This window comes from Loxodonta africana, chromosome 6, assembly GCF_030014295.1.
Source record: "Loxodonta africana isolate mLoxAfr1 chromosome 6, mLoxAfr1.hap2, whole genome shotgun sequence".
Lineage (NCBI taxonomy): Eukaryota > Metazoa > Chordata > Mammalia > Proboscidea > Elephantidae > Loxodonta > Loxodonta africana.
The window spans coordinates 114,201,754-114,219,017 of NC_087347.1; the positions used below are offsets into that span (position 1 = coordinate 114,201,754).

General features: G+C 38.7%; 1 protein-coding gene across 8 annotated transcripts in view; it reads left to right on the plus strand.

The window, feature by feature from the left end:
* ZRANB3 (zinc finger RANBP2-type containing 3) overlaps positions 1–17,264 on the plus strand; it is a 265,124-nt gene that overhangs the window by 109,623 nt on the left and 138,237 nt on the right. For 2 of the 8 annotated variants that reach the window (XM_023542996.2, XM_023542998.2), the window contains exon 3: positions 8,307–8,376. The exons of 5 other annotated variants lie outside the window; for them this stretch is intronic. The gene's annotated coding sequence lies outside the window, so the exon portion shown is untranslated. Of the gene's footprint in view, positions 1–6,074; positions 7,492–8,306; positions 8,377–17,264 lie in introns of those variants that run through there. One more of the 8 variants, XM_023542997.2, reaches the window with a different exon arrangement.

A 17,264-nucleotide genomic window follows, 5' to 3' on the forward strand; every position in this document is an offset into this window, starting at 1 on the left:
CATATGAGCAATTGATAGTCTGTTACACAGTTGGCCCTTGGCCCTGTTCTGACTGATGATATTGAGCTTTTCCATCATCATTTCCTACATATGTCATTGATTTGATTCCTGTGTATTCCATCTGGCAAGGTGCATGTGTACTATCACTGTTTATGTTGTTGAAAAATGGTGTTTTCTATGAATAGATTGTTAGTCTTGCAAAATTCTATCATGTGATCTCTGGCATCGTTTCTGTCACCAAGGCTGTATTTTCTAACTGCTGATCCTTCTTTGTTTCCAACTTCACATTCCAATCACCAGTAATTATTAATGCATCCTGATTTCATGTTTGATCGATTTTAGACTACTGAATTGGTAAAAATCTTCAGTATCTTCATCTTTGGCTTGTGTGGTTGGTGCATAAATATGAATAATAATCATATTAACTGGTCTTCCTATAGGTGGGTGGATATTTTCCTATCATTGTCAGCATATTCAAGGTCAGGATAGACCTTGAAGTCTTCTTTTTAACAATGAATATGACGCTGTTCCTCTTCAATTTGTCGCTTCTGGCATAGTAGCCAGCCATGGCTTTTTCATACTTGGGGGATAACTTCCACCTTCCAATCATTTTACCAGTCCTAAACAGGCATTAGGGTGACTGTGAGTCAGAATTTACTCAATGGCAATGGGTTTTAAACAGGCATTAACAATTGGTGCTCCAGTAGAGCAAGGAGTCCTCAGGGTGAGGTTACTCAAGTACAGCCATGCAGGCTGCTGCAGGTTATCTATCTGATCTGGCCCGGTTCTCCAAAAGTCATCTCAGCTTCACCCTTTGTTCTGCGTGAGAAGATTTAACTAAGAGATTATTCCCTTGATCTGAGCCTAACATGGTATCAGCATAGCCAAAGCTTTAAAAGGGCCTTCAAGTTAGGCCACTGTATAACCACTCCAGCAATGCTTCGTCCCCTTAGTCTACTCTTTCACACTTAAGCCTTTTATAATTACAGTTTTTAAATCACAGTTAACCCAGTTAACAGTCAGCTCTCACAACTGAATCATATAACCCTATTAGCATCTTCCCCTACCCTCTCTTCTTCAGACCCATCAGGAGAAAGAGGAATCTATTCACCGGGGATCCTCTCTTGTCCCCTTCATTTTAAGTAGAAGTACCCTCATGAAAGCATATAAGCCAGCCACTTCATGCCTCTCTCTATCTCCCTCTGCTTTAGAGAGCCAATGATTAAATTGCCCATCCCTAAGTACTCTGAGGAGACAAGCATGTTTCTTGATCTGAAGAACCTTCTGTTCCATTGGAACTTTGAGCATCTGTATCCATAACCAAAATCCAGTTCAGAGCAAGCCATCAAATTATAGCAATCTACACCAGTTCACGGTATGAAATATCTTTCTCTTCATTTGGTTTGGTTCTGGTCAGCTCATCCCTAACTGCTGTTGGCCAGGTCAGTGGGTACCAGCCATAGGCTCAGGAGTCCACACACCTCCTTGTGCTTTAGACCAACCAGGCCCTTCTCTCTCTCTCTCTCATCCCTAACCCCCAAGAGATAGGTCATTGGGCATCACCTGTAAGTTCAGAAGTCCACATAATTCCCTGCCCTTCAGACCAAAAAACCAAACCAAACCCATTGCTGTCGAGTCAATTTCCAACTCATAGCAACCCTACAGGAAAGAGTAGAACTGCCCCATAGGGTTTCCAGGGAGCGGCTGGTGGATTTGAACTTCTGAGTTTTGGGTTAGCAGCCAAGCTCCTAACCACGGTGCCACCAGGACTTTCAGCCAGCCCCATATCTCTCTCATCCATAGCCCCCATGGACTAGGTCAATGGCTGCTAATGGAGTATGTACAAAATCAGTCCATCTCTTCATTGCTGCACTTCTCTACTTCCACTCAATCTGTGGGCCCAGGTGGTCACCACAAGCGAGCCTACCGGCTGTCTACTCTCTGGCTCCTTCTAACTTCCAGTCCTAGTAGGGGGTTCTTCTGATGGACACTGACCTTTCCTGCCTGGGTTCATCCAAAGGCACTCTTACTTGAAATTCAAAAAGCAAAACGGTCATTTTTTTTTTTTTTTTCCCCTGCTTGTTCTTCCTTCAAATGCAGATTTCTTGTTATCTCAGCAGCTGGGTAGGTCTGTATGTTTTTTCAAATGTAAATTTCCTAGATGGGGCTCAGGTTTTTGACCTAACCCCCTATACTCTGTACAGAGGGCTAGTGCATTGAAATCAACAGCCAGTGTTTCTTTTAGGCCAGTCCTAGTTCCCCTTTTAGCATATCTAATTAAGTGTTGGCTGAAGGTGAAGTTACAGGTTCTTTGCAATCTGTAATACCCAATATTCATTTCTATTATAGATTTAGGTCTGTTTTAAAACACTGGATAGGAGAACATTCAATATCCATATTACATTCAAATAAACACATACCCCTTTAAAAAACATGCCAGTTTCATCTTCTCTTCTCCACACCTTGACTATCTCTTCATTCATATATTTATGGCCTTGGGGCTCTGGCTGGATTGAACCAGAAGACCCTGGCCCTCTATCAATCATCTTGTTTAACAGGCCTGGCCTTTGTACCAAGCCACTCCAGAAGTAGCTTTTCTATCCTCCATTTCCCTATCTGCAGCTCCAGCGTAACATCTCTTACTTTCCTTTTAGCCATTACAGATAACAGCAACCAAAGTAACCATTCAAGATTCAAAAATTTCACTTCCCACACCCTTTCATTCTTTCTCTTAGGAAGTCCTGTGCTTCCATGAATCTGGAGCCATCACAATGAATCCCACTTCTTACACCAAGTATAAATGTGGCACATGATGGTGTCTGACCTCCTCTAACTTCACAAGGGGAAGGAGAGAATAATTATCAGCATCAACAACCCAAGGCTGATTCCTATGAGGTGGAGGTCAGACAGGCCTCCACTCTTCAACCTTTACCAATTCTAACACCAGCCATCCCTCCCATTGCACTCTCTACTTCTCTACTGGATTCAATAATTCATTGCATTGGCCACACAGAACTCACAGGCCATACTGACAATTATAGGGTTTATTATGGAAATCGCAGGTTACAGTTCAGGATCAGGAACTATTCAGGATACAGCAGGCCTCTCCTTGGCCCTCAGCCTCTTGGTCCTTGGTGCTTTGGGCCTCTTGCACTAGCCTGGCCTCTGTCTTTCCTTGGCAAGTGTTACAAAGCTCTTTATCTCCGCCAGTAAGTGTCTGAGAGCACCCCATTCCACCAGTAAGCATCCGCCTGAAGACACTCAGCTCTCACACTCCATGGGTCAGCACACCCACTATAGCCACCTTGCCTTGTGGGTTGGAAAGCCAACTGCACCATCTCATGCCAATCTCCTGGTTTTGTTGCTGCCATTTCTCTGCCTACGCTTCTTGCCATCTTGCGCCATGCCTGGTGTTACAGCTCTCTCTCTCTGTCTACTGGGTTTAGAAGGTTCTCAGCACAGGGACCCCGGGTCCAAAGGATGCCCTCTCGTCCTGTCTCTTCTTCTTAGTGGTAGCGAGGTCACCGCTTTCTCACTCTTGGATAGCTAATTTTAAGCCTAGCAGGATGGCAAAAACGACTGGTCCCCTCATTAGCGTTCTGTACACTTTATCTGCATGGCCCCACCACCACAACAGTGCTTTGCACATTTTTTGCATTACTAACAAGCTGTCCAGTCCCCTTGGTGGGCCACACACACCTTGTTTGCTTAATCCCGTCGAATCATTTGGTGAGAGGTACAAGACTGTGGCTAAAAAAGGTCATGTTAAAGAGATCCATCGTGCCACGATCACTATACTTACTATACAAAGTTTCTGGGTACCAGGCTTTCTATATTTTGAACAGAATTCTTGAGGACAGAAGAAACGGTACTTAAAGAAATGAAGTCGTAATGGTAAAATGAATGGTGATGGCATTAAATTTTTGTCTTGATGGGACTGCCTTAAAACAAAACAAAACAAAAAAAACACCAAACCTAGTACCGTCAAGTCGATTCCAACTCATAGCAACCCTATAGGACAGAGTAGAACTGCCCCATAGAGTTTCCAAGGAGCACCTGGCGGATTCAAACTGCCAACCCTTTGGTTAGCAGCCGTGCACTTAACCACTACACCACCAGGGTTTCTGGGACTGCCCTACATTCCATTAAATCAGTGTTAGCTGCCTGCTTCCCTACTTTGCTTACTTAGACCAGTTTTATTTATTTATTTTGTTGGAATAGCCTTTTTTTAAACAAAATTTTTATTTTAGAACAGTTTTAGATTTACAGAATTATTGTGAAAACAGTACTGAGAGTTCTATATAATCTGTTTCCCCTATTATTAGCATCTATTAGTATAACACATTTGTTGCAATTAATGAACTGATATCAGTAAAGTCCAACTTACTAATTTTTTCTTTCATAGATCATGCTGTTGGTGTTATACCTAAAACTCATCACCAAACCCAAGATCATGTAGATTTCCTCCTGTTTTTTTCAAGAAGTTTTATAATTTTGCATTTTATATTTAGTTCTATGATACATTTTGAGTTAATTTTTTTTGTTAGATGTAGTTTGTGTCTGTGTTCATTTTTTGGTGTATAGACATCCAACTGCTCTGGTAACATTTGTTCAAAAGGCTCTCCTTTCTTCATTGAATTGCCTTTGCTTCTTTTTCAAAAATCAGTGGACTGTATTCATGTGATTATATTTCTGCGCTCTCTCCTCTGTTCTGTGAATCTCTGTGTCCTTTTGCTCATACACACCTTCTTGATTATCGTAGCCTTGTACTAAATTTTTATATTTGGTAGTGTGAATACTTCAGCTTTATTCTTCTTCAGTATTATGTTGTCTAGTTGAGGTTCTTTGCCTTTCCATAAAAACTTTAGAATTGGTTGGTCAATCTTGACAAAATAGCTTTCTGGGATTTTGTTTGAGATTGGGTTGAAGTAGAGAAGAATTGAAATTCTAATAATATTGAATCTTCCAGTTCATGAATACAGAATATCTCTCCATCTATTTAGATCTTTCATTTTTTTCATCATTTTTTTCCATCAGTAGTTTTTCGCATTAGGTTGACCCAGTGGCTACAACAGTGGGCTTATTCACAGCAAGGATTGTGAGGATGGCACAGGAATTGTCAACGTTTCACTCTGTTATATGTAAGGTCACTATGAGTCGGAGCTGATTCAACAGCACTTGATAACAACGACAGTTTTCACATAGGTCCTATACCATGTTATTAGATTTATACTTAAGTATTTCATTTTGGAGAATGCTATCACTGCTAACCAAAAGGTAGGCAGTTTGAATTCACCAGCTACTCCTTGGAAACCCTATGGGGCAGTTTTGAACTGTCCTGTAGGGTCTCTATGAGTCAGAATCCCTTGATGGCAATGGGTTTGGTGGGGTTTTTTTGCGGGGGGGCTTGGGTTATTGTAATACTATCATCTGCTATTAGAGATGGTTTTATTTCTTCCTTTAGAATCTGTATATCTTTTATTTTCTTGTCTTACTTTACTACTTACACTACGTTGAATAAGAGTGGTGAGAGAGGGGCAGCTTTGCCTTGTTCTCAGTCTTAGGGGGAAAGTTTTGAGTTTGTCACCATAAATTATTATGTTAGCTATATATATGTGTGTGTGTATGTATAAACCAAAAAACTCACTGCCGTCGAGTCTATTCTGACTCATAGCGACCTTGTAGGATAGACTAGAACTGCCCCAAAGAGTTTCCAAGGAGCACCTAGCGGATTCAAACTGCTGACCTCTTGGTTAGCAGCCGTGTCACTTAGCCACTACACCACCAGGGTTTCTGTATGTATGTGTGTGTGTGTGTATATATATATATATAGGCACTGGTTGGGTTTTTTATATATATGTATGTATATATATTTTTAATAGCTATTCTTTATCAAATTGAGGAAATTTCTTTCTTTTCCTAGTTTTCTGAGAATTTTTATCATGAACAAGTGTTGGATTTTACCAAATGTTTTTTCTGTGACAATTGATATAATCATTTGGTTTTTTCTTCTTCAGTCTGTTGATGTGGTGGATTATGTTGATAGATTTTTTTGAATGTTGAACCAGCCTTTCACATCTGGAATACACCATGACGACTTGATCATGGTGTATAATTCTTATACATTGCTGCATTTGATTTGCTAGTATTTTGTTGAGAGGTTTTTTTTTCTGTGTTCATCAGAGATATTTTCATGAAGTTTTCCTTGCTTGTAATGTCTTTATCTAGTTGTGGTATTAGGGTTATGCTGGCCTTATAGAATAGAATGCATTCCAAAGGCCAAAGCTGAAGCAAATGAAAGCAGCCACTGTATAATGCCACTAGAGTTATATTCTTGAATAGCAAGTCTACTTAAAAACCTCCTTGTTTCTCTGTGTTCCCCAGGAGTAATGAGCTTCACAATCTGGCCCTACTTGTTTCTTTCATTCTCTTCTGCTGTTTCTCGCCATAAATTCTAATGACACTTCCATCTCTCTACTTATTGTCATCTCTACCACTTTTTAACCACATCATATTGGACAGTTTAACTCTCTGAGCCTCAGTTTTCTTGTATTTAAAGTAACTCACTGGAGTGATCTCATCTAATTCACAAATATTAGTTTCTTTTCCCTTTGTCTGCTATTCCCAAATACCATGACTTTTCATGATTTGATGCCTTTATATATGCTGTTCTCTTTCTAATGAATTCCTTTCCTTCTGTAACCCATCTTCTTCCAAGTCCTTCCAATGAAACCATCATTTAAAAATTCTTTTCAAACGAGATGATGCCTGGCTACCACCAAAGATCGCCCTGACAGGGAACACAGCAGGGGGTCCCTGACAGAGCAGGAGAAAAGTGGGGTGCAGAACTCAAATTCTAGTAAAAAGACCAGACTTAATGATCTGACTGAGACTGGAGGAACCCCAGAAGACATAGCCTCCAGACTCTCTGTTAACCAAGGACTAAAACCATTCCCAAAGCCAACTCTTCAGACAAAGAATAGACTGGAGTATAAGAAACAAAATGACACTTGTAAAGAGTGTTTTTCTTAGTTCAAGTAGATACACAAGACTGAATGGGCAGCTCCTGTCCGGAAGCGAGATAAGAAGGCAGAAAGGGATAGGAGCTGGTTGAATGGACACAGGAAATCGGGGGTAGAAAGAAGGAATGTGTGGTCACATTATAGGGATAGCGACTAGGGTCACATAACAAGGTGTGTATAAATGTTTGTATGAGAAACTAACTTGAGCTGTAAGCTTTCACCTAAAGTGCAGTATAAAATTAATAAATAAAAATTCTCTTCAAATATCACTTGCTCTGTGAAGCCGTTGTTGTCTGCCTCTTAATTCTTTTGTGCACTCACCTCTGCCATAATTTGAGTGGTGTTCTAATGTACTTTTCTCTCCCATAGATTGGAACTCCTGGGGCTGGAGCCAGGTCTGCCTAGCACAATGTCTGGAGAATAGTAGATGTCCAGTTAATACCTCCCAAATGAATGAATGATGAATGAAGTAATGAATGAGAGAGTCTTTTTTTTTGTCTTCTTAATTTTTGTTGGTATAATTGAGTTGAGATTGGATTTGGATTGGTGAAGAAAGATATCTTTATGTGAACAAGAGTGACTTCTTATCTGCAAGTCACCAGTACTTTAAATCAGGTCCTTGCCCCAATACTGTCTACTTCCAGATAGTCTAGGCATGGGAGGTAATGGAGAAAAGGTTCCTTAAATTGCGTGGTTTTAGAATCTTTTTAAAAATGTTATTAAAATGTTTGGCATAGAGTCTTCTTGTTTCCAAAAAATTCAAGTCATCCCTCAGCCTAAAAATTTTTCTCTTGAAAACTAGCAAAGTACAAATGCAATTGATTGCATTTTAAATTTTCTTTAAAAAAGTTTACCCTGATTTTCTTGGAGGCTGACATAAATTTCTTTCAGGGCTCCTGCTGTTTTGCACAGCTGGGTTATTACAATGTTCTCTCAGTAGTCTTGGACAAAATCGATAATAAAAAGCAGAGGTGACAACTATGGTGGGTTAAACCCTATCCAGACAGAATCAGATGCAAAACATCCTCCTGCAAGATAATGTTTAAAATTCAAATTAACCTTGTGTCCTTAACATTTGAAGGGCACAAAACACTAATACCAGTATCTCACCCTAAGGCACTGTTATTATACATTGACCCTTGTACATTATAAGGAAGGTATTGCAACATTCCTGCCTCACCAGCTTTTCTTAAATGAAATGTTCCTATTGAATAAAAATTGTTTAAAAACAGGAACGGTGGGTAAAGTTTAAAGTCAACCTATAATCTGCTTTTTCTCTTATAGTAATACATTAAGTTTCCACAGAACTTAAAAGCCTGAAGGGGCCACAGCTGCATTGGGAAACAGATTCTGGGTATGTATAAAGGCACCAGACTTTTCATGTAGAACAGTTAGGGATTGTCACGATCCCAGATCTTATTTTGGTACACAGGGTCATTCTAAAGCTATTTTTTCCCTTTATCCATTGAAGAAATGTACCTTTTACTCCTATATTCAACAAATAAATATTATTCAGAATCTTCAGTTTGGTAAGTTCTTAGGAATATGGGTGATTGAGAAACATGACCCCCGTCAAGCTTTCAGTCAGGTAAGGGAAGAGCAGGGATATATGTCTCTGTGTGTATGTATGGAAAATATTGTTAGCTGCCTTTGAGTCAGCTCCAACTCATAGCGACCCCATGTCTGACAGAGTGAAACGTCACCTGGTCCTGCACCATCTTCATGATCGTTGGTATGCTCAAGTTCACTGTAGCTACTGTGTATTTTGAGTGCCTTCCTACCTTTTTTTTTTCCTACCTAGAGGGCACGTCTTTGAGCTCTGTATCAGACAGTATCCTATTGTGAGCCATAGGATTTTTATTGGCTGAGTTTTCATATGTAGATCACCAGGCCTTGGTAACGTCAATTCTATGGCACTACTGGGGAGAGGGGATCCCTGGTGGTGCAGTGGTTAAGAACACAGCTGCTAACCACAAAGTTGGCAGTTTGAGTCCACTGGCTGCTCCTTGGAAACCCTATGGGGCAATTCTACTCTGTCTGGTAGGGTCACTATAAGTCGGAATTGACTCAATGGTAATGAGTTTTTTTTGGGGGGGGAATCATTAACTCCAGCTTGATTAAGTGAGGCATGCTTTGAGAGACAGTAGATTTGAGGTGGGCCTTGTAGAAGAAATAAGTAAAAAACTAGTATTGAAAAATAGAAGCATTTCTTGAACATGCAGCCATTGAGGGTTTGCCAGCTATATTTCTGTGGTTCAATTAATCGCTTTTGTGTGGCCTTTCTAGCCATGGTCTTGTAACTCGCACTCAAGTGATTGAGTGCGACTGTGCAAATAAGGCGTCTGTGCCCCACTAAGGTGATTCGTCAGTTTTGCCTTAAAAGAGAGCCAGTTCCAGAGTGGGAGAGGGTCCTACCGTCACCAAGGAAGGAGAGACAGGCAGGAGACAGTGCATTGGACTTCCCGGCCCATGGAGCAAGAAAGCTGAGTGACTTTGGGCAAAGGCCAAGGCCTAGGGAGAGGGTGCCTATAAGTGATTCATAGGAATCAGCCTTGGGCTGTTGATCTTAATTCTCCTTCCCCTTTGTGAAGCTAGAGGAGGTCAGACACCGCTCCCAGGCCATTTTTACAATTTCGGAGAGCTGGTATTGAGACTGAGGGTGGGGCAGTGAAGTCTATACCCTACTGGAGCCGTAGGTGCATGTTTTTTTGTTTTTGCTTTACGAATGTTTAGTTTCTGTTTAATTTTTTTTTTTTTTAAGATTTACATTGCTTTTAAAAGGTTTAAAAATTGTTGTTCTGGATTCTTAGCCTCTTTTTGTATATTACAATGATGTGAACTGTGTATCGAGCTGTGTATCTCTCTTATCCCTTATTTGATTTTACTCATCGGAGATCCAAAAATTTCTAGTAAAATGATTTAGTCTTCTGCATTTTTCCAAAGTTCTGATTTTCTCATGTGTCTTTCAAGCTCTTTAAACTTAATTTAGGAAGTTAAACTAGAATACTTTTTTTTTTTTTTATCATAGCAATATTTTACTGCTGTTTTAAAATTTTAGGTATTTAAACCTATATGAAAAATGGGATATTTCTAGAGAGTAAAAGTTTTTAAGGCAGCTAACTAAGCACCCTAATTTTTTTTTACCATAATAATTTTGAAAAGAAGCCTTTTTCAAATGCATTCAATATATTCCTGCTTCTTAAACGGTGTAAACTGAATGTAATTTAACATTTTTTTTTTCTTATTGTTGTAAACATATATACACCCTCTCCTCACTTATCCGCATGGCTAGGCTCCAAAGACCAGGTAATTTTGCGAAATTGGCATGCAGAAATGGAGGATGACCACATCAGGTCACAAAATGGAGGACGACTACATCATTACCTAATTGCCAAACCACTGAGAAGCATGGCACAGCCAAGTTGACACATAACCTTAAACATCACAGCCAGCGTTACTATTGCCTTGCACCTTGACATTTGTTACTGCCAGACATGTTGTTAATGCATAAAATAGATAGTAGATTTTTTACTGTTGTCATAAATGTGAGATGTCAGATAACAAGATACTTGATAAGTGGGTAGAGGATATACAGCAAAATATATTAGTTATCTAATGCCGCTGTAACAAATACCACACATGGGTGGCCTTAATGAACAAAAATTTATTTTCTCACGTTTTATGAGGCTAAAAGTCTGAATTCAGGGCATTGACTCTAGGGGAAGCCTATCTATCTCTGATGGTTCTGGGGGAAAGTGCTTGTCTCTTTTCAGCTTCTGTTCCTCAGTTTCTTGGTAGTCTTCACGTGGCCTGGCATCTGCCTTCTCCTCTCTGTGCTTCCTTTCTTCTGTTCCTGAACTGCCCCTTTCATATCTCAAAAATGGTTGACTTAAAACACACCCTACGTTGATATGGCTCCGTTAACATAACAAAGAAAACCCTGTCCCCAAATGGGATTACATCCACAAGTATGAGGGTTTAGATTTACAACACATATTTTGGAGGAGCACAGCTTATTCCATAACACAAAACTTTTACCAGTTCAGTGCTTTTTAAATGTAAATGTAAATGATACATAACCTTTTTTCAGTTATTCAAGGTTATCAAACTTGTCAGACAGGTCAGTTCCTTTAAAGCTTGTAAGCTATTTTACATTATTTGTCCACTTTTTCTTATTCATTTTTGCTACCCCAAGACCATTTTCTTCCCTATCCTGAGTTTCTAGGCAAAATGAAATGATTCTTTATATTAATATTGATGCTGTTAATGAGTAGTTATTTAAAAAGATAATGAATAAATACTATTGCTGACAATTCTGTCACTTTTTCATCCAATTCTTCATTTGAAATCCTTATTTTTTGATTATTTGACAATATATTATTCATAGATTGAGTTAGTTATCTTACCTTTTATTCTAAAAGTATTTCCTAACATTCGTGCTTTTATATTCCAATATTTTCATAATATTTTGTTTTTTCTTTAACTTATTAGTTTATGATACAGTGTTAACTATGAATTTGATGAACTGTTTTTACTATTTCAAAGTCAGTACCACCACTGGTATTTCGGTACCACCACTGGTCTGACAGTGTGTTATATCATGGTGGCTTACATGTTGCTGTGATGCTGGAAGCTATGTCACTGTTATTTCAAATACCAGCAGGGCCACCGATGGCGTACAAGTTTCAACAGAGCTTCCAGACTAAGACAGACTAGGAAGAAGGTCCTGGCAATCTACTTTCAATAAAAATTAGGCAATGAAAATCTTATACATAAAAAGAGAATATTGTCCAATACAGTGTTGGAAGATGAGCCCCTCAGGTTAAAAGGCACTCAAAATATGACCTGGGAAGAGCTGCCTTCTCAAGGTAGAATTGTCCTGAATGACATGGATGGAGTAAAGCTTTCAAGACCTTTATTTGCTCATCTGGCAGGATTCAAAATGATAAATAACAGGTGCAAACATTCATTAGTAGTCAGAACATTGAATGTACAAAGTATGAATTAAAGAAAATTGGAAGCCATCAAAACTGAAATAGAACATTTGAAGATTGATATCCTAGGCATTGGTGAGCTGAAATGGACTGGTATTGGCCATTTTGAATTGGACAATCATATGGTCTACTATGAAGAAGAATGACATTGCATTCATCATTAAAAGAAACATTTAAGATCTATCCTGAAGTACAGTGCGGTCAGTGTTAGGATAATATTCATAGACCTAAAAGGAAGACCAGTTAATATGACTGTTATTCAAATGTCTGCACCAACCACTAATGCCAAAGATAAAGAAATTGAAGATTTTTATGAACTGCTGCATCCTGAAATTAAACACATAATCAAGATGCATTAACAATTACTGGTGCTTGAAATGCGAAAGTTACAAACTGAGAAGCAGGCTCAGTAGTTGGAAAATTCGGCATTGGTGACAGAAATGATGTCGGAGATCGCATGATAGGATTTTGCAAGACCCAATGACTTACTCATTGTAAATACTTTTTTTCAACGACACAAGCGTTGACTATATACATGGACGTTACCAGATGAAATACACAGAAATCAAACTGCCTACATCTGTGGAAAGAGACCACGGAGAAGCTCAGTATCATCAGTCAAAACAAGGCCATGGTGAACTGTGAAGCAGACCATTAATTGCTCAGATGCAAGTTCAAGCTAAAACTGAAGAAGGTTAAAACAAGTTCATGAGAGCCAAAGTACAACCTTGAGTACATCCCACCTGAATTTAGAGACCATCTCACGAGTAGATTTGGTGCATTGAACATCAGTGACTGAAGACCAAAAGATTTGTGGGACGACATCAAGAATATCATACATGAAAAAAGCAAAACGCCATAAAAATGGTAGGAAAGAAAAAAATGACCAAAATGGATGTCATAAGAGACTCTTAAACCTGCTTTTGAATGTTAAGTACCATATGATCAAGAATCTATGGTACTGAAGAGCAAGTCCAAGCTGCACCAAAGGCATTCGCAGAAAACAAGTCTCCGGGAATTAACAGAATACCAATTGACATGCGTCAACAAACAGATGCAATGATGGAAGCGCTCACTTGTCTGTGCCAAGAAATTAGGAACAGTTACCTAGCCAGTCAACTGGAAGAGATCCATATTTGTGCCCATTCCAAAGAAAGGTGTTCGAACAGAATGTGGAAATTATCAAACAATATCATTAACATCACATGCAAGCAAAATTTTACTGAAGATAATTCAAAAATAGCTGCAGCCGTACATCAACAGGGGACTGCCAGACATTCAAGCCAGATTCAGAAGAGGAGATGTGACAAGGGATATCACTGTTGATGTCAGATTGATCTTGCATGAAAGCAGAGAATACCAGAAAGATGTTTACTTGTGTTTTATGGATTATGCAAAGTCATTTGACTGTGCGACTATAGTCTTCAGTATGGATTACGTCTCAACATAATGAAAAGAAAAATCCTTACAGCTGTACCAGTAAAAAACATCATGATAAATGTTGTGGAAATTGAAGTTGTCAAGGATTTTATTCTTCTTGGATCAACAGTCAGTGCCTGTGGAAGCAGCAATCAAAAAATCAAACGATGTACTGCATTGGGCAAATCTGCTGCAAAAGGCCTCCTTAAAGAGCTAAAAAGCAAAGATGTCACTTTGAGAACTAAGATGTGCCTTACCCAAGCCATGGTATTTTCAATTGCTTCATATGCATGGGAAAGCTGGCTAATGAAAAAGTAAGATCAAAGAAAGATCGATACATATGAGTTTTATTGTTGGTGAAGAACATTGAATACACCATGGACTGCCAGAAAAATGAACAAATCTGTATCGGGGGAAGTACAGCCAGAATGCACCTTAGATGCGAGGATGGAGGGATTTTTGTCTTGCTTTCTTTGGACATATTATCAGGAGGGACCAGTTCCTGGAGAAGGACATCATGCTTGGTAAGGTAGAGGGTCAGCGAAAAAGAGGAAGACCCTCAAAAAGATGGATTGATATAGCGGTTGCAGCAGTGGGCTCAAACGTAGCAATGATTGTGAGGTTGGCACAGGAAAAGGCAGTGTTTCCTTCTGATGTACACAGGTCGCTATGAGTCAGAGCCGACGTGACAGCAGCAAACAGCAACAGTATTTCAGTAAAATAAAATCAAGGCCAGGGTGGTTCTTCACATATGTACCCTCCCCATATAAGCTAACTTTCAGAATTTATTGTTTATTGTTGTATTGATTAATATTTTGCAAGTAGCATTTACTTTCTTCTTAACTTGAGTTTGTTTCTTAGCAAGACTTCCTTAGATAACATTTTCATTAAACTTTTTGAAGTTCAGATGTATTACATTTTCTCTAGGCAACTGGTTCCACAAAATCAGAGTCAATTTTTTATTTTGACATGGATAATATTTAATAAATGAGGACTATGACTAACATATGATGCATTATCCTACTTTTGACATATCTCATTTCTTCTTATGGATTAAAATTTAATTCTTTAGGTAATTGACGAGCTGTGCACTTTTGAGCCTGTTCTGTACATAGATTCATTTAAGAAACTTGGAACTGTTATTAGTTCTGCTAGAAGAAAAAGAGAAAAAATACAGAAGTTGTCCAATAATATTATTTGTTTATATTGGGAAAACAGGGGGCATCCCTATCTAATAAAATTGTCAGAAGCCAAATATATTTTATCTTAGCTCTAATACGGCCCTAGGATTAATGGTAGCATTATATTGTAGGAGCAGTTACCTGTTATGTCTTATATAGTAGCAAGCTATACAAATTCTGCTCTAGGGTGGAAAACTATATAGTCTGGACCCAGGAAGATCTACATAATACGGGGTGGTTGTTTTTTAGACAAAAAAATAAAATCATTTCTGCAAATATTCTCTAAACATGGAAAAAGTATTTTTTTAATTAATAAGTCCTTTAAAAGCATTGCTGGTTTTCTTGTTCTTATTACTTAGTGGTGGTAGCATTTTTAGGTGCCTTCAAGTCGACTTCGACTCGTAGCGACCCTTGTATGACAGAATGAAACAGTGCCCTTTCTTGTACCAGCCTCACAATCATTGCTATGTTGAGCACATTGTTGCAGCCACTGTGTTAGACCATCTCTTTGAGGGTCTTCCTCTTTTTCACTAACCCTCTACTTAACCAAGCATGGTATCTTTCCTTCATCAAGGACTGGTCCCTCCTGATAACATGTTAAAGTACATGAGAAGTCTCGCCATCCTCACTTCTAAGGAGCATTCTGGCTGTACTTCTTTCCAAGACAGATTTGTTCGTTTTTCTGGCAGTCCATGGTATGTTAACATTCTTCACCAACCCATAACTCAAATGCATCAATTCTTTGGTTTTCCTTATTCGTTGTCCAGCTTTCCCACGTTTGTGAGATGATTGAAAATATCATGGCTTGAGGCAGCTGTACCCTATTCTCAAAGTGATATCTTTGCTTTTTAACACTTTAACGAGGTCTTTTGCAATGGATTTGCCCAGTGCAGTAAGTACATTGATTTCTCGACTCTTGTTTCCACGGGCATTGATTGTGGATCCAAGTAAAATGAAATCCTTGACAACGTCAGTCTTTTCTCCATTCATCATAATGTTGGTCCAGTTGTGAGAATTTTTGTTTTCTTTATGTTGAGTTATAATCCATACTGTGATCTTTGATCTTCATCAATAAGTGCGTCAAGTTGTCTTCACCTTCAGCAAGCAAGGTTGTATCATTTGCATAACAGGTTGTTAATGAGTCTTCCTCCAATCCTGATGCCCCATTCTTCTTCATATAGTCCAGCTTCATGTATTATTTGCTCAGCATACAAAGTGAAAAAGTATGGTGAAGGAATGAATACAACCCTGGAATATACCTTTCCTGATTTTAAAACTCTTGTTCTGTTGGAATGACTGCCTCTTGGTTTTTGTCCAGGTTCCTCATGAGCACAGTTAAGTTCCTGGAATTCCCATTCTTTATAGTCCTGTTTTTTTTTTTTTTCTTTATTTTCTAAGCTGTTTTTGACCAACAGATTCTATTTTGGGTAATATTCTATCTCTTTTTCTTAAAACTACTAATTGATTACCTATTGCCGTCAAGTCCCTTCCTACTTATAGTGACCTTGTAGGACAGAGCATAGCCGCCCCATGGGGTTTCCAAGGCTGTGATCTTCACAGAAGCAGACTGCCACGTTTTTCTCCCGTGGACTGTCTGGTGGGTTTGAACCCCTGACCTTTCAGTTAACTGCCAAGTGCTTAACCACTGCGCTACCAGGGTTCCTTACTAATTGATTTTATAGCCTTATTTGTCTCACATCCTTCTGTCCTTTTCTGCAAATAATAACTCCAGCCTAATCTCAGACTGTGGAGGCCAATCTTTTCTGTTTAATCTTTGAAAGCTATTTTTCTAACTTGTTAGGTCCCCATTTTCAGTCAATATTAACATTTTTGACACTGGTAGAGGATGTGATTGATTAGCATTTTGCTTTCTTCTTGGATATTTCTTTCACCTTTTATGTAGCCATTTAAGTAAGTTTTTGGCTTTTTTTTTTTTTTTTAATTGTGCTTTAGGTGAACATTTACAGAGCAAATTAGTTTTCCATTTGGTAGTTTGTTCACAAAATGTTTCATGACCTTGGCTTCATTCCCCACAGTGTGTCAGCACTCTCCCCATTCCCGCCCTGGTTTTTCCATTTTCTTTTGTCCTGATTTTCTACCCCTGCCTACCTTCTTGTCTTTGCTTTTGGGCAGATAAAGCAATAAGTTAATTCTTATTTTTCCTTTTTAAAAACTTTTCTTATGACGTCTTCCTTTCTACTACCTTTGTAATATATTCAAGGCTGATCTCTGAAGGTTCCCAGCTGGTAATCTGGGCAATGAGTCTCTGACATTGCTTAATTAACATTTTCCAAAATAACTGGATTGAGATTTTTTTTTAAAGCCATCTAAGTGATTTCTGTGTTTCAACACATGAATTGACAAATAAATTGAAGAACTTGTTCGACTGAAAACATGCTAATAATCTTACCAAAAATTGGCTCCGAAGCTGTTGATTGATTTACATTTGATTCCTTACTTTGGAAGCATAATTTCCCTTTGTCATGAATAACTGATGGCCTTGTTTATTTACTTCACATCCCCCACAACTTATATGTGTCATCCTATAACTGAAGAAAATATTTTAATATACTGATTGGAGTTTCATCATGAAATGCATTATTTTTAGCTCTGAGTGTTGTCTTCAAATTAATTATAGAGCGCAGTGT